This window comes from Pleurodeles waltl, chromosome 11 (genome assembly GCF_031143425.1).
Source record: "Pleurodeles waltl isolate 20211129_DDA chromosome 11, aPleWal1.hap1.20221129, whole genome shotgun sequence".
NCBI classification, from domain to species: domain Eukaryota; kingdom Metazoa; phylum Chordata; class Amphibia; order Caudata; family Salamandridae; genus Pleurodeles; species Pleurodeles waltl.
Window position 1 is genome coordinate 432,717,232 of NC_090450.1, and position 21,737 is coordinate 432,738,968.

Genomic DNA, 21,737 nt, shown 5'->3' on the forward strand with positions numbered 1-21,737 from the left:
TGTATAGTCTTAAAGAGAAAAGTGAAATTATGCCTATTAGTATCTTTGGAGGTGTTAACTGAGAAACCAGGACTGGGAGCATCTGATACCGTTTGTTTTCCAACAGTATGGCAATATTTGCCACCAAGTGACCCGTGTTCGATGTGGTACCTAACGTTTTAACCAACATTACATTGCTTTCTGGGATTTGTTAGTACACTTTTCTCATTCCATATCTACAATACCAGCATGCTTAAAACTAGAGTGTCTGACAACGTCCCAGACAACATTGCCAATGGATCTCACAAACTTCCCAGTCCATGCAGAGTAGTTCAGTTAATATATTCTAGGTTCCTTAATTTGCATTCTAGGACCTGTGGTCCTGATATTTTTAAGGTAGTATAAGCAGGACTAGTTGTTCTGCAATACAAAGCAAAACCCTCGTCTGGTTGAGGGCCTCACACACGGGCCTGGGAAGCTTCTAAACTCTGCATGGTTGCCCACTTGCCACTTATGTACAGTTATGTACAATGTAGATTATAGTTTAGTAGCCATTTTCAGTGTTGGGCTACAAGCAGGGAAAATAGAATCATGCAATCCTGCAGTTGAGGCATTTTTTGCATAATTATGGATTTGCCTCATTTATCACATAATCCATCGTGTGCTGCATAATCTGCAGAGTTGTCAAAAAACAATGTTTGATCTGAAACGGATGAAAAGTCACTAAAAACGCAGCAACATGTGTTACAGCATAGTGGAAGGTCCTTTGTGAACCTTTCAATTGCCCATTACTGCATTTGAGTTAAACAGATAGAAATGAGGCGAAACCTTGGCCGAGATAGCGTTAGCATGCCTAAAACACACAAAAAAAGCAGTAATTTTCGCACAAAAGTGTCCATTATGCAGCAGACTGTGCCTCATCTTGCTGCATAATTTGGTCCTCTCTTGTCGCTTAATTCCCGTGGCCCCAGTTGCTTGGAAAGTGCTAGTGGCCATAAAGTAGTGTCTGGTTCAAGATGGGATACACGATATGTTGGCAGTGTTGCTGTACACAAAGGTAGGAAACCATGACAGCACATTTCTATCGCCATGGAGCAAAGCAAACTGCTAACCAAACACCGGTTGTCTCCTTCAAATTATAGTACAATTTGTGAAATAATTCAATCCGGAAACTCAGAAGAAATCAGCAAATGAGCATGCTGCCCCGACTCCGGCCTTCCCGTGGCTTGCAAAACACAACGGAAGCCAGCGCAGGAGTCAATCAAGCAGCATTAGCTGGCGTTATTAAATATGGAATCTGCAGCCAGGAGCTAACGCGGTTACCAAGGTCCGGGGGACAGTTGGGTTGAGACAGAGCAGAACACCGACTAAACGATGATTGATAAAAACGCTGCACCGAGAGGACGAGTGCGTTGTTAGGGTGCAAGTCCCCCATGCGCCCGACTGCCTGGAGCTACCAGGACACATTCCACCTTACAGCCCGGGCGAGAGGTTTCTCTTCGGCTGCTGCTTCCAGCGCTGTTATCCATCGGTAAGTAAGCCGAGCATGATGTAATACTCCTTAGCTTCACGTTTTCTTGACAGGCAGGGCGGGGTCCAAGGCAAAACAAGTAGTTTGCCTACGACACGCCAGTAAGGTGCGTCACATTTCTTATGTAGGAGAATGAGTAAAATGTCCACATAGCTGCCAAGTGACTTCATTGCAACGGGGGCAATAGGTTCCAGTCCCAGGTTGTTTTAGCAATCCAAAGCCTTCTGGGAGTTGGAGTCGTCGTATATCTCAGGAGACCTAACGCTGTAGATTACTTTGGGTGGCAGAAGGGACAGCTGTAAAAGAAAAGCATGATTGGCAGTGGTCACTAGTGTCCTGCCGACTTCTCCAAAGGTAACCTTACCCAAGTTTGGGTACAAAGCACCTTGCACCGTTCATGCTTCCAGCTGCTATGAGTTATAAAGCTTCTCAACTTTTTTCTTTTGTAAGTCAGGTAGACCCTCTTCATACCCCTTTTATATTTCTATAATCCTTCGCCGTTATTTTCTCATTCTAACGCAGCCCTTACGCTTTACACTATAATTACTTGCCCCTTTGGCATTTTTTTTTAGTTCCTGAAATGTTTGCTACAATTGTTTTTCCTCCGGAGATTTTCCCCAATTTAGCCACATCACGGCCTTAGCTGTCCGGACCCAGTATTGGTGAGGGCAAGGAGAAGTCTTCAGCTTCTGGACAGATGGGCCAGGTTAGGATGTGAAAAATGTGTTTGCATCCTTTTGTGATACGGGACCAGTCCCTTCCTCATGTCTCAGTGAATGAGGAGTAACCCTGTGCATACCAAATTATTCCAAGGGGCAGATTTACTAAAAAGTCAGGCAACACAGCGCAGGAAAGCGCCATATCTACAAAGATGTGGCTCTCTCCTCCCCTCTCCCTAGCCCTGGCGCTGATTTCACCTGCCCTGCGCCACACACACAGCTTTGTGCCACAGTGCAAGAGCGTGTGCAGGAGTCTAGCATAGGTTTTGTACTGGAAATGTAACCGTCCAGTGCAAAATAGAAATGCCCAGACAACTTCTAAAAATGTTCCTACTTTTATGTGTGCTGCACAGTGCAGCACGCCTGTATAGTAGGAAAAGAAAGGAGAAATTACAACATTTCTCCTTTTAACGCCTGGTTTTTAAAGGTGTTATTTTTTGATGCATAACCCTGTCTCACATTTTTGGTAGCTAGAGTTTTGCATCAAAAAAGGGTGGGTAGTTGCCTCGGAAAGCCCGTGTAACGTCCCCTTGACGCTAAGTGGTGCAAAAGCTGCTTTGCTTTACTTTTGGTTAACTTCCAGTGCAAAACAAGTTTTGTACTGGAAAGTGAATAATAAAAAATGAAAAAACATTTTGCACGTGTTTGCATCATTTTTGTGACACAAAGTCAGTGCAAAATGTTAGTAAATAACCCCCTAACTCTTTCTATCCGGGGAGGACAGGTGACCTGTAGTCTTATGATCATGATTACTGTGTGCGAAGGACAAAGGCAATGCACAAAAGACTACAGGAGGTTCTGGAAATGGTGTGTTGCATCACCAGGGTGGGGCCATCTGTGGCCGGTGGAGGAGTCCTAGCAGGGTCGGGCTAGTAGATAGAGCAATGTGGCAGGGCCAGAAGGGCTAGTCTCATAGGTCAGTGAGGGGGCACTTTTCTAGATTTTTGGTGGCTTGTTTGCTCACTAGTGGCGGAGTTTACTGTTTATTTCGCCAGTATTACAACACACATTGCCCGAAGAAAGCACAAAAGCCTGAAGTCTCCCATACGCTGCTAAAAACCTGTGCAGCATGTCTTTACAAGTTTAAAACTACCCCAATTTGCAAACACTGACCACTTTTTAGCTATCTAATTTGCAAGTGGGACCACTTTCATTTTAGAGCCTGGACCCATTTTCTGTACCAGTCCAACCCTGAGTCCTAGCTAACTCATGGAACTGCAGGAACCCAGGTATTCATAAAGTTGTGGAATCCAACTACCAGTGCAGCAATCCTATGCGAACAGTGTTCTCTGATGCCTGCCCACCACATAAGACAGGGCGAGCCCCTAGAAATCTCCCTGTCAACTCACCAGGCTGATATTGTTCATCAGCGTATAACAGCTGGCGGACTAAACACCCCATATAAAGCCTCTTTATAATTTCCTTGTTACAGACTACTTGTAACATCCCAAGTCGCCTGTATTAAAGAGGTAACATAGTTGCTCAAATGTAGTAAGTTATTACAGTTGAGTTCTGACATCACAGAGCCAGCAGCTGTGGGAAAAGACATATTTAAAGCTGCAATTTAAAAAACACACAAAAATGCGGCTGTTCTTACTTCTGCTGTTGTTTTTTTTAGATGTACAGAGGTAAGCAGAATGGAGATATTTATGGCAACGTCTATTTCTTCTACGTATGTAATTATAGGAAACAAGTAATCTATCCGCATGTCTCTACGCGTTCTAAACTACAGCGTGTTTTTGACGTGTGTTAAACTGATTCTGATATCTTTTTATAAGAATATCTAACCACTTTTTGGTTTTGTTTAATTTTGTACTACATATTCTAATTTTGTGCTGCATGTTTACAAAAATCCCACCCAGTGCTTAAATTATAAATAAAAACGTGCTGGTGCCTAAAAGCTCTCCCCTGAAACACGCGGCTGCTCCAATTAAATGTGCGAACACGGAATTCTGAGGCATCCTAATCCTGAAGCCATTTCAGGTCTCTTTAATCCATTCACAGCTGCTCCCTTGAGCTCACTCTTGCAGATTTTTGCTTTCTCTCTTTGTGATGCTTTTTTGTTTTTCTCTTCCCCCTTCTTTCCCATATATGTATTTTGCTTGCAGTAAATGCTTGAGGCAGAAAAATAAGTGCCGGCCTACAAAAATAAGTGCAGTGCCCCCCATCGGCAGACACCGGCTCAAATTAAGCACTGATCCTATCTCTGTCACATGAAACATGACCTCACAAAGGATTTAAATGGTTTGTTGTGACAATATTTTGTAAACAACAAACTACCCCTGGTCGTACATTATTCCCTATATGCTCACAAAACTCCTCAGGTGGCTTGCAAAATCCTTATAATGTATAGCTAGGGTTACTTTATCCCGTTTATGTACAAGGGAGTCTGCGATCCATGTATACAAGCCTGACTCCCATTTCCTTGTTACAGTCGAGCTGTGATGCCTCTAAGTCACCTGTAATAACAAAATTACATAAATACTGAACTGAAATACGCTATTACAGTTGAGTTGTGATGAAAAAATGTCTTACAGAGGCAGTAATAAGGTGAAAGAAAGGTTGCATGGCATCATCACAGCTCCAGTTTAAACAACGAAAAACTGGATTTTCTTTCTTCTGATATGCCTTTTCTAGAAAGAAAAAGTGATAAGCAGAAAGGAGGTCTTTATTGCAAGGTATTTATTGTTAGCATGCTTTGAGTCATTTTGAGATCTTACTGTATGTTTCTACACATTCTGAGCAACAGCAATTGTTTAATCAAACAAACTGATTCTAATATCATTCTGTACATTATTACTTACTGCTTTTGGTTTGTGTTGGACCTGGCCCTTTGTGCAGGGTCAGCCCCAGAATTGTTTCCTTTTCCATCCATTTTTTGCTGGTTCCATTCTTGTTGGCATTAGGACTCTAGGCACTTTACCACTTCTGACCAGTGCCAAAGTGCGTGTGCCCTTTGCCTAAATCGAGATAACATTGGCTTATCCTCAATTGGCATATTTAATTTACTTATAAGTCCCTAGTAAAGTGCACTCCCTGTCCCAGGGCCTGTATATTAAATGCTACTAGTGGGCTTCCAGCACTGATTGTGCCACCCACTGACTGACATGTCAGCTTGGCATTTAGAACCCCTTGCCAAGGCATAACTCCCCTTTTAGTACATATAGGCCACCTCTAAGTGAGGCCATAGGTAGCCCGTAGGGCAGGGTGATGTGTAATTAAAAGCTAAGATGTGTACTTTTAAGCTTTACATGTCCTACTAGTGAAAAACCCTCAAATTTGTTTTTCACTACTGTGAGGCCTTCACCTCTCATAGAATAACATTGAGGATTCCTTATTACATTTAATAAGCTGTAATTCCTAATTGGGAAGAGGTAGACCTGTTATGTTTAGTACCTATGTAACTGTAATGATAAATCCTCTTTAAAGGTAAAGTCAGATTTATTGTTACAATTTTTGAAAATGCCACTTTTAGAAAGTTGGCATTGTCCTGCTCTTAGCCCCTGGTGCCTGCAGCCTTTCTGGGGTGGGTGGCTGCTGGGCTTGTGCATTCCCTCTAGGCAGCCACACACAATGCAAGCTTACATGTGACTTAGTGGGCCATTAACCGACTTGATTGGGGGGGGCTAATCACATTCTCACACTTACACTTGAATGGACTGTGCCCTGTCAAAAAGGCCTAACGACTCTGTATAGTCACTCCAGCAAGCTTGAAGCCATGGCAGGTGAAGAAGGAGAGTCCCTGCATTTCAATGCCACTGTCTAGAAGCTTCTCCCACCTTCCAGAACCAGGGCACCTGAGTATAGTTACTGGACCTCAAACACCATCCGCTCAGGACACTTCTGGACCTAAGGACATTCTGCCAGGAAGAAGGACTGCTTTGCTGCTGAAGAGTCTGTCACTCTGCTGGATTTTACTGGGCTTCTGCTTTTCTGTGACTGCCCTGCTGCCTTGCTTGGTTGAGAGTGAGGAGGACTGGACCTGCAAATCTAGATCCCCAGAGCCAAAGTGACTTCAAGGGCTTGCCTTCTGTTCGGAAGTCTCAGGGACATCAAAGACTTCACTCACCCCTGCTACAGCCTCTGGACTCTGCCAACCATGAGCCCTACCCTGCCAAGTGGTGACAATTCAGTCCTGGGCCCTTGGAAGTAGGTTCTACAGTTGTGTCTACAGACATCCAAGCATCACCATCTGATTGGAACAGCTGCATCTCTCCTCAACGCTGATGCATCACTGCTGCCACTGAAGGCAAAGACATCACCGCACCAACTGCATGGCTTGGAACCAGCACATTGCCTTCAGTTCAATCGCATCAGCTTCTCATCGCCATCTGCGCAGCTTGATGATGACATATCGCCTTCATCACAAAGGGTTCAACACTGCACTGCTGCTCGAGGACATCACATCGACAACTGTGCAGCTTGACGACCACACGTTTCTGACTGCATGGATTGGAACCGACGTAACGCCTTTGCATCGTCCCCTCTACTTCTCGCATCGGATCTTTGATGTCAACGCAACAATCCATACAAGGTACTTTTTCAGCTGGACCAGGTTGGTCCCGGTAGCCGGCCCGCACTCCATCGCAGTCAGCCTGAACTTTTGGATTTACCCCAGTCTGGTGTGACCAGATAGCCCCAGTTGGTGATTTAAGTTTCTAAGCACTACATCTTCATATATTCTTTAAAAATACAGATCTCAACTTCTACTGATTGGATTTTTGTAATTTTGGTTTCCTTTTGTTCATTAAATTAAGTTCTATTTTTCTAACTATGTATGGTATCTTTTTATGTAGTATTTTCACTGTTTTACTGTGTGAAGTTTTGCACAGATACTTACCACATTGCTTCTACACTTAAGCCTCACTGCTCTATGCCAAGCTACCAGGGGTGAGCTCAGTTTAACTTTTAGTGTGTATCTGACTTACCCTCACTAGGACTGCGGTTCCTGCTTGGACAGGATGCATATCTCTGCCAACCAGAAACCCCATTTCTAACAGTTTAATTTTGAACTTCATATTTTGCTTTTTATTCTTCATGTCTCCAACCATACTGCCTCTTTCATATAAAAGAGCACACATAAAGGATTTCAGCAGTTTGTGAGAAGGGTGATGGTGTGATCATGTATTATAAGAAATAAAATATCCTCTGACAAATGCTAAATGAATATTGCATGTCACCTTGGAGTTCCAGGACCTTAAAATGGAACTCCATCTTCAGCCATGTTATTCCATATGGTCACAGATAGAAACAACAAAATATGACTTTTTAATCTCTACATCTGGATCCTGACCTACAGTTATCAGAATGTGTGTTTTTTTCAAACTGTGGTGCAAACATTGAGAAACACACGTTTTTCTCCTTACACATATGAAAATTGAAGCTTCTTGAGCACAACATATTAGTGGTATTGTGTTAATTAATATCCATTTTTCTGTCTTGTACTACCCGTTGATAGCTTTACAGATGTCAGTTGCCATGTACATCAAATATGGACAGCAGCTGTTACTTCTGGCTTGCCATTTGTTATCTCCACCAGAGCCCTTCCTTTTTCTTGTTTCAGGGTCATGAAGACAGCCACAGGAGCACAAAAAGCAGGACTCTAAGAGCCATGTTTACTATCTTAAGTTTGCACTCCTTGCCCACCACTAAGCCTTCACCAGGAAGTAGGCATCTATTTAGGGCTAAGGGCCAGTCAAGAGATCAAAAGACCTGGGGAAGGTAGCATCAGCCAGATAGGCGATTGTCCTTCTGAACACTTCATGTGAGATTGTCAGAGGGCTTCACCACCCGACACCTAGTCCTTCTCATTGAAGGCTGCAGGAAGATGGGGTGGATGTATGAGTGCAGAGGGACACAAAATACACAGGAAAGACAGTATTACTGTGTTGCAGGACAGCCTTTCAGATGTTAAAACAATCACTTGCTGCATTTTGGTCTGATAAAAGTTGCTTTTTGTTTCTTTTCAAATTAGGTCGTTGGTGTATTTTTGGCAACTCATCTGCTGCTGTCTTTTATAGGAATAGGTGAGAGATTTTATTGGTGGAAGCCAAAAATCTGCCAGGATCTTTAACATAGCGTTCTTGGTCATTGCCTGTCTAGCTTCAAAAAGAAACCCCGTATTTAAGACTAGTGTACTTTTAAACTGCATCCATCCTAAGACCCTACTCCCAATTCAAGAAACAGCTGTTATCATCACCATATTTAAATGCATTATTTTGTTGACTTCGTAGAGTGAACGGCCGAGGTGGGCCACAGAGATGCTAACCTTAGGCCTACATGTTCTTAAGATATCTGTGCAACACAGTAAGCAAACACACACACACACATACATACACACACACACACACACACACCTACACCTACACAACACACACATGCACACACCTACAACTAGTAAATTACCAGCATGAGTTATCTTTTTAAGATTGGATGTTGCCACAGGCAAGTGACGCAAAAACAATCTGCAGCAGGTTCATACACCCAGGTCCCTCTGTCAGTGAAGTAGGAAAGTGAAATCCAGAGATTATACACAGGAATCTGCAGCGGGTGCATTATAGTTGAATGGTGTCTTACAGGAACAAAGCAAGTAGCCTTCAGGTCATACATCTCTTCAGAATATGCACTAAACAGCCAAGCAATATGACTATCGTATGGAAACCGTGACTCGCAGGTTGCACACAGATTTCTGCAGTGCACCCCAAGCTCACTAAGCTACTTAATTACGGGTATACCATATCTCTCGCAACTTACACAGCTTTCTTCGGCAGGTGCTGAACTCATTGATATATAATTAGTTAAATGTAAGCTCACACACTACTCAAGATGTGCTTTTACCGCGTTTTGATCCTTTTACCACTTATTTGCCTTTTGCTACTTTTTACATTTTAATTGAATTAAAGTTTCTAATTATGAATTTTAATCTAGTTTATATACTTGTTTGGGGACATCGATGGAAGGTTGAATTTCATTTGAATATTACATAGTATGTAGATGACCTCCATGCAATTAATGAGTGGTATTATTACACTATTTTTACTTGGGGTAGTAACGTTTTTGGACTCACAAATATAAATAAGCTGAATTAGCCCCATTTAGATTTGAAACTGTAAACCTGGAAGTTGAGCAAATCTCTGCACCAAACATGTTAACTGTATGAAGTATGTTATCTAATGAATGTCTTGCTTCAACTCTCAAGTAGAACGTGTTGTGCCACACGGTGTGACAAAACATAGCATGGCATGGTGTAAGTCAGAAGACAGGTGCACTGTCTCAGTTTTATGAATATCTCAATACTACGCTATATTAGGTTATGCTAGGAACCATGTTAAGGGTGCACCAGGAGAGTTCTGTGGATGTGTTGATACTGTTTTACAAATACTTAAAGCAGGTGTAGAAAAAAGTGCTCTGTAAAAGCTCATGATGTTTTTGTACTGAGAGGCTGGTGCATGAGAAAGATCCGGCTAGGTATTGTTTTGAGTACTGCAACTGCCCAAGTTCAGGTATCTGGTGAGGGAGATTGACTATGTGATTGAGTCCTGGAACCAACGTTTGCATTTTGTTCTTATGATTTTTTTTCTGTAATAAATACAAGAGTGGAGGTACCAGAATGTAAAAAAAAAAAACTCAACACTGAGATTTGCTACATCTCAAACCTGGCATGAGACGTCTTAGCAGGACATGGGAACCTTTGATCTACAAAGGGAAAGTGGGGGACAGAGGAAGGGGAATACCCTAAGAATGTTTAAATGTACAGGTTATAAAATAAAAGGGAAGATTGTTCATCCATGCCCGAATTCCACTTTGCATTCTGTATCTTCTAGTATTATTTCTTGCATGACAGGAATCTGTTACTGCTGCTTAAAAGTGCCTCTTATGACAATGGGGAGGAGAATTATAGTTGAGCTGCTGCTGTCCTTCCCGGACCCTGACCTGAGCCCCTCCCACCTTCACAGTGTTTTTCAGTCTGCCCACATCCCACCTGCCATTCCCGCCTGTTTAACCCTTCATGGCCTCAACTGTCCCATCTGCCAACGTCCAAGCACCTACTGTGGTGTTCACGAGCAGGCGTAGCCTGCCAAGATGCAATTTCCTGCTTCCATATGTGTAGTCAAGGACAGCCTGGGAAAAGAAATGGTGGATGGGAAGGCAGGTCAAACCTAAAAACTAGTCATAGTTGTAGGAAAATCAAATCAGCGTGACTGCTACACTTGAGTCTGGATTTCCAAATAGGCAATTATAATTAAAACATGGCACATCCATACTACGTGTGTTCAGGTGGTACAAATGAGTGTGGACACTTAGGGGCATATTTATACTCTGTTTGCGCCAAATGTGCGTAAATTTTTTTTACGCACAATCAGCGCAAACCCTGCCCCATATTTATACTTTGACGCCCGACCCCGCGGGCGTCAAAATTCCACCATGTGCGTAATTTTTTGGAAGGGGGAACCAGCCTTGCGTTAATTATATGCAAGGTAGGCGTTCCCTTCCAAAAAATGACTTTAAGGCCTGTGCCCCTTATTTATACTCTGGCGTCATTTTGACGCACAGGAGGGGGTGGGCCTTAAAAAACGGCGCACAGCCTGATGTGCGCCGTTTTTTAACGCCTGGGCCAGGGCAGGCGTTAAGGGACCTGTGGGCTCGGAAGGAGCCCAGAGGTGCCCTCCCCTGCCCCCAGGGACAACCCCTGCCACCCTTGCCTACCCCAGGAGGACACCCAAGGATGGAGGGACCCATCCCAGGGAAGTAAAGGTAAGTTCGGATAAGTATTTTTTTCCGATTTTTTTTGTGGCATAGGGGGGCCTGATTTGGGCCCCCCTACATGCCACTATGCCCAATGACTATGCCCAGGGGACATAAGTCCCCTGGGCAAGGGGGCATGACTCCTGTCTTTGCTAAGACAGGAGTCATGTCAATGGAGGTTGGGCGTAAAAAAAAATGGTGCAAATCTGGTTTGAAGCCTGAATTTTGCCTCAGACCTGACTTGCACCATTTTTTTACGCACAACCCCCATTTTCCCATACGCCGGCGCTGCCTGGTGTGAGTCATTTTTCTTAACGGATACCAGTCCGCAGCGCCGGCTAACGTCATTCCATTAATAAGGCACCCGCATGGTGCGTTAGAATGGCGTTAGCCGGCGGTTAAAAGTTTTGACACACAACTACGTTGGCGCAGTTGTGCGTCAAAAAGTATAAATATGGGCCCTAGAATTTCTGCCATGTCCATTAAATGTTTTATCTCCTGGTTCTGTCCATAGCCCTTCTTCGTAGTCACTGCACCAATGTCAAAACTCTACACAAGGAGCTAGAATAATTTTGGTGGTCACATTATTAAGGCTCGGAATGTAACAGAAGGGTGAGCAAAGCTAAAATATTGGTGCAAGCATGGGAATAAGGCTGAAAGTAAAGATGGAGCAGCGTAGAATTTGATGTCATTCCTGACGTCACAATCTTAATCTATATGTACCTATCACATAGCTTAAACTGTGTTTTAACATTTCACTGCTCTAAAGTGATGCACTTGAAGTCAATAATAAAGTGCGTTCACTGTAGTGTTAGGAAAATCATGTATGATGTGCCTTAACCTTATTAAATGAGAAATAATCATTGAGTATAATTTTATAACTATCCTCATGTTACTTGAAAGTATGTGCATTTAAAACGATAACAGTTATGTAATGTGTGCACTACTGTTTGACGTTTAATGTTAAAAAGTACTTCTACATCACATTTCTGTTCATGTATTAGCAAAGTCCGCATTTTTCTAATTGTAATATAAAATCCTAACCGAGTATACATAATTCATGTTTATATTAATGTAGAAAATAATATGTGCACAGTATAATCTGAAATTAAATGTACATTAGTTTAACGTTAGCTTGACAAGGCCTGTATTTCTTTAACATGATAAACTGCTTTTCGTTTTTGCTAAAGTGTCATTTACAATGCAGGTGCATTCACACAAAATCTTAGTTTAGAAATAGATGTGCAACAGTTTTAATAATAGAGAGCCTTTGAGAAAAACTTTGGAAACAATACATTGTGAGGAGCTCAAGAGTGAAATTAATGTCCACTATTCATTCATGTTTCAAATTATCTCCAGAGGATGAAGGACAACATCCTTCTCAGGACTGATATGAGAAAAGGAGGAAGTTACACAGTGGGACAGTAGAATACAAAGCAGATTTTGATAGCATGACCAAGAAAGCTGTTACCAGACTAGATTTTGTGGTAATAACTAGGGTTTTCACTAACTGGTTGTAGGCATACTTTCCCCGGACTTTGAGAGGTACAGACCTGACTCTCCCCTTGTCCCTATGCTTTGCTGAGTGTGGCTTAGGCTTACTGTTAACTTTCTAAGAAGACTCTTGACCGAGCTTCTGAAATGCTGACACTTTCTTGTCTATTTTCTATTCATTATGGCCTATTTTGCTCCTCACCTTTTGCCCTTAGGTCTTTTAGTTAGATTTTTCCTTTTTGAAAAAGTTTAGACTTCTAGGAGATTTCCCCTAATTGTCTATAGATCAATTTAGTTAGAGGACTTTAACTTGCACTAATGTGTATGAAAACTGACCAGCAACTGTTTTCAGAGCACCAGATATTGTTGATTTTCTGTATTGCAGTAATTCAATTTTTGTTTTTTCTTATGTTAAATCATCTACATTTCTTCAGAAGATGTGGTTACCCAATTACTATTATGTATCTTTACAGTATGGTTTTGAGGTTTGTTTACATTAACCTGAGTGTTAAACTGTAAAAAAAAAAAACTTTCTAACTTTATTTCTGTTTTCATTATGTGGCCAAATTGGGTACACTGTAAATTAATGTTGATAAATTGTTACCTGACTCCCTACTTAATTCTCGTGCAGGGAAATAGGCTGTCTGCCTCATGAAAAGAGCATACAAATGCTCCAACAAATCTGGTAGCAAAGGATGGTTACCTTGAGGAGATAGGGAATTAGGGTGTCCTTTATGAAGTTGCCCAAGCCCAGCCCAAAATTCTAAGTCCATGACTCGTTCAGAGGAATGACGGAATTCCAGCTTCGTTCCAACTCAACGGATGCATGAGCATTAATAGGGTTGCTTTTTGTGGTTGCTTATGCTCAGATTGTGGTGTTTGCAGAGACTGTGAAGTGTTTTGCAGAGAAATTGTGAAGTTGTTTTGTGAATGTGGTGCTTACTGCAAAGAAGTTACAATGGATATTGGGTCTGTCATAGCCTAAGATCCCAGGATACATGATAAAAGTGTGGAAGATACTTGTTGTTGTTCTTGTCTGCTGTTTAGCGGTGCAGTTCATGAGACGTCATTGACTGGACCACCAGAAAGGGACTTCCTTTTGTCAGATAGTTAGAGGTTGGTATAGTCACTCTCAAGTGCATAGAGAGCAACTATCTCAATCTGAGTGAGATCCTCAGGTCAGGGTTTTATTCGAGAGTTTGTGTGAGTGTAGGTTGGAAAGTGTAGCTTTAAATTGTTTTAGAAGTGAATGATTACCCCGAACCTTTTGAGGAGCAGACAAAGTTTTTGTTGAAAAACACTTGCATTGTTTTTGTGAATAGGTTTGAGTGAGAGAGTGATCGCAAGATAAATTGTAAAAGAGGGTGAGCTGCTGCAAGGAGTTAGATTGACTTCACATTGTGCTACGCTGGCATAGGTTGGTTGGTGTAAAGTCATGCGTGTAGTGGTGGACTACGTCACAGAAAGTCGTGCTGGTATTGGTAGTGAATGCCGAACAGTGTATTGTGGGTGAAAAATTCCTTACTGATTGTGAACTAAAACTCCATTGTGAAAACTTGAAATTAGATTGAATATTTTAAATTCTTTAAAGCATTCTGAAGTTTGATGAACGGGGTGCATTCACACCAGTTAGAGGGGGAGTAGAGACTCCTCCTGAAGACACACCAGGTCATTATATGGTATCAAATGTAGGGCTTCACATATGTCTTTGGCTTGAACAATAGCACAAGGTCACTAAGAAAGAGGGTGCACTGGCATTTCCCCTTTATAGAACACATAATCTGAGAATTATTGAAAATTAGAGACAAGTTTTGTATGAGATGAAATCGCCTCCTAGACCTGCACAATTTGAAGCACTTAATCCTTGGGATCATATAGCTTATCAGAAAGACAAATATTGGAAAGGTCAGGAAAGTGCTGCGTACCTGTAAGATGCTAGATGGGATAATCAACAAAAGACTTGGAGAACAGACATAATTAAGGGAACTAGATTAAATCCTGCCTTGACTAGTGAAGAAAAGGGGAAAACTAAGCCAAAGGAAAAGAAGCAGAAAGAAGAAACAAAAGAGACTTGGAATAGGAGGAAAAACAATTATAGTGATTTGGATGATGATTTCATTACTGAACTTTTGCTGAATCGTCCACCATCTTATAACATGATCCAAACAGGAGAGGCAACTGAGAAGTGGGATATGGAACCTTCTACATACCTACCACACCAGTAGAATTAATATTCAAATCAGACAGGAGGGTATTGAGAGATGACAGTTCCTCCGAGCTCAAATGCTATGGCTACCCAAGATGCACTAACAGTTCCCATTACAATTGGTGATGTAGTTCCATTATAATGATCAGGAGAAACCGGGAATAATACAAATACATTGGCAGTTCCTTTAGAAAGGATTGTCCCAAGCAATGACAATTCAGGGAATACAGCAATAAAGAGAGTTCCTTCAGAAAGTAAACATTACACACATTGCAAACACAGATCCAGCACCAACTCAGACAGTATTTACCTTCAATGCAAGGTTTCCTCAGGGAACAACCCCACCATTATTCATACCCAGAGATGACAGTTCTCCAAATGCTGACTGTAGTACTCTTAATAGAGGAATACCGTTGAATGCACCAAATTCTGCAATTTCCTTTGCAAACACCCAAGATTATGCAAATCCCACTACTTGCTGGGGGGAAGATAATATTGAATACCATGGAAGAACATTTCAAATGCCAGAAAGAGAGAGAGGGCTTTAGATATGGCTACATTGAAATTAGAGCTGAATGAAATGATTCTAGGAACACTTGATACATCCCAATTAGACACTTATCATGAGGATGAACCATTGTTCGGATGCAAAGCCATCCCAAGAGGTGCAGGACAAGTTCATGAGAGACTAGCTGAATTAGCCTGCAGATACAAAGTTGATTTAAATAAGTCCAAAGCATTACAAAGAAGTTATCACTTAAGTTTTAATGATTGTGATCTTGCTAGCATGAAAACATCAGGAATGAAATTACAGAACAGGGAATTAATTGGCTATATTTGAAAATAGAGTGAACTAGATAGATGGGAAGGAAGATGAATAAAGAAGAAGGTTCAAAAGAAAGTAAGGTTATATCTGCCTCCGGATGGGGCAGATGGGAATGAGGAAGATATTCAAATGGCTCCAATGAAAAAAGTTCCTGGTGGAGGTTATGATCTAGTACCCTGGAGGAGGAGTGATATTGCATCATTCACAAATGATTTCCCAAAGTTGAGAGAGAAGCCTGTGGAATAGTACAGACAAGTCAAACATTTTGCGAAGCTTTGAAAAGTGCTGTGGGAGGAGTTGAACACCTTGTTTGACATTGTCATTCCAAGTGATGTGTGGGTTGAATGCAATGTGTCTGATAATTGGTCTGACAAAGAACCTATGAGAGGTTGAGTGACCAAAGTTCTGCCTTCAATTGTGATGAAGAAGTATCGAAAGGTGAATTCATTTTTTTAAATTAAAGGTGTCTTCTAAAGACATTCATTGGGTTAAGATTGACAAAATTACTCAACAGTCCAAAGAGTCCATACTTTTCTACTATGAGAGATTGTTGCAGGCGTTCAAGCAGTATAGTGGTACTTAGATTATTGTGGGAAAAGATATGGAATATTTGGTGTTCAGATTTGTGCATGGATTGAAAACTGAAGTTAATACCATGATCCCGCAGCATTTGATTTGTTGGCAGAGTAAACCGATTGATGAACTTCTGAGATACGCAAAATATTGCAGTGATGAATAAAGGATGAAACAAAAGAAATTGAAAGAAAAGTTGATGGTGGCACAGATGAAAGATGCACAGAGGAGTCAGAATCCACAGTTCATGGGGAATATTGGTCCTAAGCAAGGAGTCTATCAGCAGGGAGTTCCGATAATGCAAGTAGTTAATGGATTTCAACAGCAGGGTAGAGGACGAGGTGTTCCAATGGAGCCATGTACACGAGTGGATGTGATGACTTTGAAAACGACTAATATGTGTCATGCCTGCAGCAAGGTGGGCCATTGGAAGAGGGAATGTCATTTTAATCTAAATAATGTGACAAATGAGAATCAGGTGCAGAATGGAGGATTTGTTCTGTCGCAGGGAAACAATCCAGTTCAGTCATATCATATACAGAGATAGCGAATGCAAAATTTGAATGTGCTCCAAAGTCAGACACTGCAAGTTCCGCAAGCCCTGATGCCACAGCAGAGGGCAAATGTTTCCTGCTCTAAGTTGCATCAGGCCCCAAATGCAAATACCAATCCTTTTGTGAATCAGTTCCCCTATGATCCCAACAGATGAGGATTACAATTCTGATGAATCCCAAAGATGGTGCCTGAGAAGGGAGGAGGAATGCATATTTGGTGCATCCTTAGAGATAGACCAGAGTGGTCCATTCATGTATGGTGAGGTGAAAGGCCACCCCTTGTCATTTTTAATCAACACAGAAACTACCCACTCCAGTGTGAGAACAGCAGAGGTTCCCAACCTACCCCTCTCTGGAAAAATAATCCAAGTTGTACCTGTAAAAATGTGGCAATTTGAAGAGAATTACCGATTTGTGGTGTGTGATTTGAGTCCTGTGAGTCTGCTTGGACATGACCTCTTGTGTAAACTTAATTGCTCTATCTATTGCACCTCAAGAGTCATAGAGATACAGACTCATAATGAGGATGTTGAATTTTAAAGCATGAATCAAACCCCTGATGTTAGATTATACCCCACGCTGACAAGTGATGACTTACCCACAGATCAGAGAGATACAGTGTTACCTGCAGTCTGGGATGCTTCAAGAGAAGATATAGGTCTCCTCCAAGGTGTAGAGCTTGTACAGATAACTGTAAAGCCAAATGCTGAGTATCCAGGAATACCACAATACAACATCACTCCAGAAACAATTGCAGGAATTACTCCAATGATTGACTTCATGATTGAACAAGAAATACTCAAAGAGATTATGGGGAGTCCATGTAACTCATCCGTTATCGGATTGCAGAAACCCAATGGAAAGTATCGCATTGTCCAAGACCTGAGAAATATCAATGAAATTGTAGTTCCTTGTTGTCTTGTGGTACCAAATCCAGCTATGATCTTGTTTCAGATTCCATGTGAGTCGAAGTGGTTCACTGTGATCAACCTTTGCCAAGCATTTTTCTCCATGCCTTTGCATGAGGAAAGCCAATTCCTTTTCGCTTTTCAGTTTGGCAGTCATGTTTTGCCTTTGTGCCAAGTCTCACAAGGGTATACTGAGAGCCCATCAATCTTCAAGCAAGTTCTGAAAAAGCATCTGGAGACCCTAAAGATAACCTACCATTCAATCCTGATTTAATATACTGATGATCTATTGGCGGAGTCAGACACCCGAGAACCTTATAGACGAGACTCAATTGCCCTGTTGAACCACTAAGCTGAGAATGGACATAAGTTGTTCCCGACCAAGTTGCAGTACTTTAAGAGGGAAGTCCTGTATCTTGAACATCGCAGGAGGCTGGCCTGGTTTGTAGTGGGTACCTTGGGTATTTATGCCTTATACCATGTCCAGTTATCCCTTATTAGTGAAGTAGTAGTGTGCTAGCAGCTTAGGCTGATAGAGGTAGCTATAGCAGAGCAGCTTAGGCTGAACTAGGAGACATGCAAAGCTCATGCAATACCACATATAGTAACATAGTACTTATATACAAGTAAAGACAATACTCAGTGTTACCAAAAATAAAGGTATTTATTTGGGTGACACAGTACCAAAAATATCTTAGAGACAATATTTTTTCTGGAGGTAAGTATTATACACAATATGTACACTAGACACCAACATTAGACAAGTAAATAGTCATAGAACAATGCAAACAGTAGGAAATCCTATAGAATGTAATGGGAGAAAATAGGTCTAGGGGCAACACAAACCATATACTAAGAAAGTGGAATGCGAATCACGAATTCCCCCCTAGACAAGTGTAGTGTGTAGAGCATCGCTGGGAGAGTAAGAAAACCACAAAGGTGATTAAAATGCCCCACCGCAGAGCCCAGGAAAGCAGGAGTAAAGTACTGCAAGTTTCCTACACCTAGTTTTGGGGATTTTTGCAGCAACCAACCAAGTCTGCAAAGAACAACTGCTGGATTATTGGACCTGAAGACCTGCAAAGGAAGGGGACCAAGTCCAGAAGTCGAAAGAAGTTCCAGGAAGGACAGGAGCCCAGCTGGTTCCTGCACGATGCAAAATATGTCCCACAGCGTGAAGATCGTTGCAGATGAGATTTCGTGTTGGAAGTCGCCAACAAGCCTTGGCTACGACAAAAGTGTGTTTTGTGTCACAATGGTGCTGGATGGACCCAGGAGGGACCTGGGGGCCTCAACTCTGTGTGAGGAGGAAGAGGGGGCTCTCAGCACTTTAGAGAGCCCTCAGGATGCTAGCCAGCACCCTCAGGAGTCGCAGGATCCAGGTTCAAAGGAGGTGCAAAATGAGGTTGATGCAGCACAACTAAGAAGTTCCCACCCGCCGGAGAACAACTTAGTGAGTTGAGCGTTGCAGGATGGAGTGCTGGGGACCTGGGACAGGCTGTGCACGAAATAATTTTGCAAAGAGTGCACAGAGGCCTCAGGAGGTGCAGAAGAAGCAGTACACAGGAGTACCGTTGCTCTCGGGGAGAGCAAAGTCTTACCTCCTCCAAATTGCGTCAGCAGGACCTGAGGACAGTCTATGTTGATGATGTCCACCCTCTGTGTCCGTAGGAGCACACTGGTTGCTGTGAGAGGAGTCCCAGGGTACTGGTCGTCATCTTGGAAGGTGCCTGCTTGGAGCAGGGTAGTGACTCCGTCACTCCACTGGAGATTTCTTCGGTCCTTCTGGTGCAGGATGAAGACAGGGAGTCCCTAGAGTGTGCACGCCATGGAAACTGTTGCAGTTGCTGATTTGGAGCTGAGTGTTGCTGAAGAAAAGTGGCTCTTGTAGACACTTTGTAGCAGTTTCAGCATTTCTTGGAGCAGGCTGCGGTTGATCCGAGATCAGAAGAGTCTGAAGTTGTTGCAGAGGATTCCTGAAGGAAACATGCAAGCAGAATCTGAAGAGAACCCACAGTAGATACCCTAAATAGCCCTCAGAGGGGGATTGGCTACCTTATCAGCTAAGGACCTATCAGGGGGGGTCTCTGACGTCACCTGCTGGCACTGGCCACTCAGAGCCCTCCAGAGTGCCCCACACCTTGCAAAGCAAGATGGCTGAAGTCTGGGACCTCTGGGCACCACCCCTGGGGGTGGTAATGGACAGGGGAGTGGTCACTCCCCTTTCCTTTGTCCAGTTTTGCACCAGAGCAGGGGAGAAGGGGTCCCTGAACTGGTGTAGACTGGTTTATGCAAGGAGGGCACCATCTGTGCCCTTCAAAGCATTTCCAGAGGCTGGGGGAGGCTACCCCGCCCCAGCCTGTAACACCCATTTCCAAAAGGAGAGGGTGTAACACCCTGTTCTCAGAGGAAATGCTTTGTCCTGCCTTCCTGTGACTGGGCTTCCCAGACCCCAGGAGGGCAGAACCCTGTCTGTGAGGTTGCAGCAGCTGGAGCTGCAGTGCAAGTCTCAGAGAGCTGTTTTGGCAGTACTGGGGGTCCATGGTGGAGCCCCCAGGATGCATGGAATTGGCTCCCCAATACCAGATTTGGAATGGGGGGACAATTCCATGATCATAGACATGTTACATGGCCATATTCGGAGTTACCATTGTGAAGCTACATATAGGTATGGACCTATATGTAGTGCACAAGTGTAATGGCGTCTCCGCACTCATAAAGTCCAGGGAAATGGCCCTGAACTATGTGGGGGCACCCTTGCTAGTGCAAGGGTGCCCTCACACTTAGTAACTTTGCACCTAACCTTCAGCAAGTGAAGGTTAGACATATTGGTGACTATAAGTTACTTAAGTGCAGTGAAAATGGCTGTGAAATAACATGTGCATTATTTCATTCAGGCTGCAATGCTAGTCCTGGGTAAGGGTTTGTCCGAGCTCCCTATGGGTGGCAAAAGAAATGTTGCAGCCCATTTGGATCTCCTGGAACCCCAGTGCCCAGTGTACCTAGGTACCATATACTAGGGACTTTTAAGGGGGTCCAGTATGCCCATTGAAACTGGTAAATGAAGTCACTGGCCTACAGTGACAAATTCAAAAGCAGAGAAAGCATAAGCACTGAGGTTCTGGTTAGCAGAGCCTCAGTGACACAGTTAGGCACTACACAGGCATACACATTAGGTCATTAAATATGAGCACTGGGGTCTTGACCAGCAGGAGCCCAGTGAGACAGGCAAAAACATACTGACATACATGTGAAAAATGGGAGTAACATGCCAAGAAAGATGGTACTTTCCTACAGAAGGGTGATGTCACAAGTGAGAATTTCTGCAATTCTAAAAATTAATCCACCAACAGCTCAGATAAAAGTCAGGATGTTCTTGTGAATGGTGGGCTACTATCATCAATGGATTTCTGACTTTCCCTTTTGGCCAATTGTTTACAAAGGTTGACACACAATAATGTGTCAGATCCGATACCTTGGATGACACTTGCATGTGGGCCATCTCATAACTGAGAGAAATCTCTGTTGTGCCCCTTCTCTGGGAATGCCTGATTGCAACAAATGTTTTAGTTTGTATTACAGTGAGAGGGAGGGGTGCACTCTCTCAGTGCTAATCCACTTACATAGAAACACTCACAGACCTGTTGCTTACATTTTTCAGCTATACTTGACCCAGTAGCTTCTGCATTGTCAGGCTGTCTTAAAGCAGCCACGGCGACCGGTGTCGGCACTGATAAGTGTGGAAGCATTGTTATGGGTCATACTTTCAATGTTTTTGTTCCTAACTCTAAAGATTTTTTAACCCAAACAAAGACTAAGCAACTCACAAGTAGTACGTTAACATGCTGTGAGCAGACAATCTTATCCACCCCAAATGTGAGCAATAAGAGGTGAACAGCCTTGAATCCTGCAAATTTATTGCCATTGCTTTTAAATGATGCAAATGTTGATGAGGAAATTTAGCATGACTAGCTAGATTTCACTGAACTGTGCACATAGCCGAAACCTAGCATACAAGATACACCACTTCCTAAATCAGATTATGTAGTGTGTATTGATTGTTTCTACTTGAAAGATCGTGAAGGAAACCTGAGAGCTGCCTATGCAGACTGCACTGTCTCAGGTGTGATCAAAGCCTCCTGGCTTCAAGGAGTCTTTTTCGCCCATGTGGCTGAATTGATTGCCCTTACAATAGCATACTG

At 42.7% G+C, this 21,737-nt stretch overlaps 1 protein-coding gene across 2 annotated transcripts in view; it reads left to right on the forward strand.

Annotated features, from left to right (window-relative positions):
- Positions 1–1,150: 1,150 nt before the first annotated feature.
- Positions 1,151–21,737, forward strand: part of C11H17orf50 (chromosome 11 C17orf50 homolog) — a 177,337-nt gene continuing 156,750 nt past the window's right edge. Inside the window, exon 1 of one of the 2 annotated variants that reach the window (XM_069215451.1) lies at positions 1,151–1,510. The gene's annotated coding sequence lies outside the window, so the exon portion shown is untranslated. Of the gene's footprint in view, positions 1,511–1,801; positions 1,865–21,737 lie in introns of those variants that run through there. The other variant, XM_069215450.1, reaches the window with a different exon arrangement.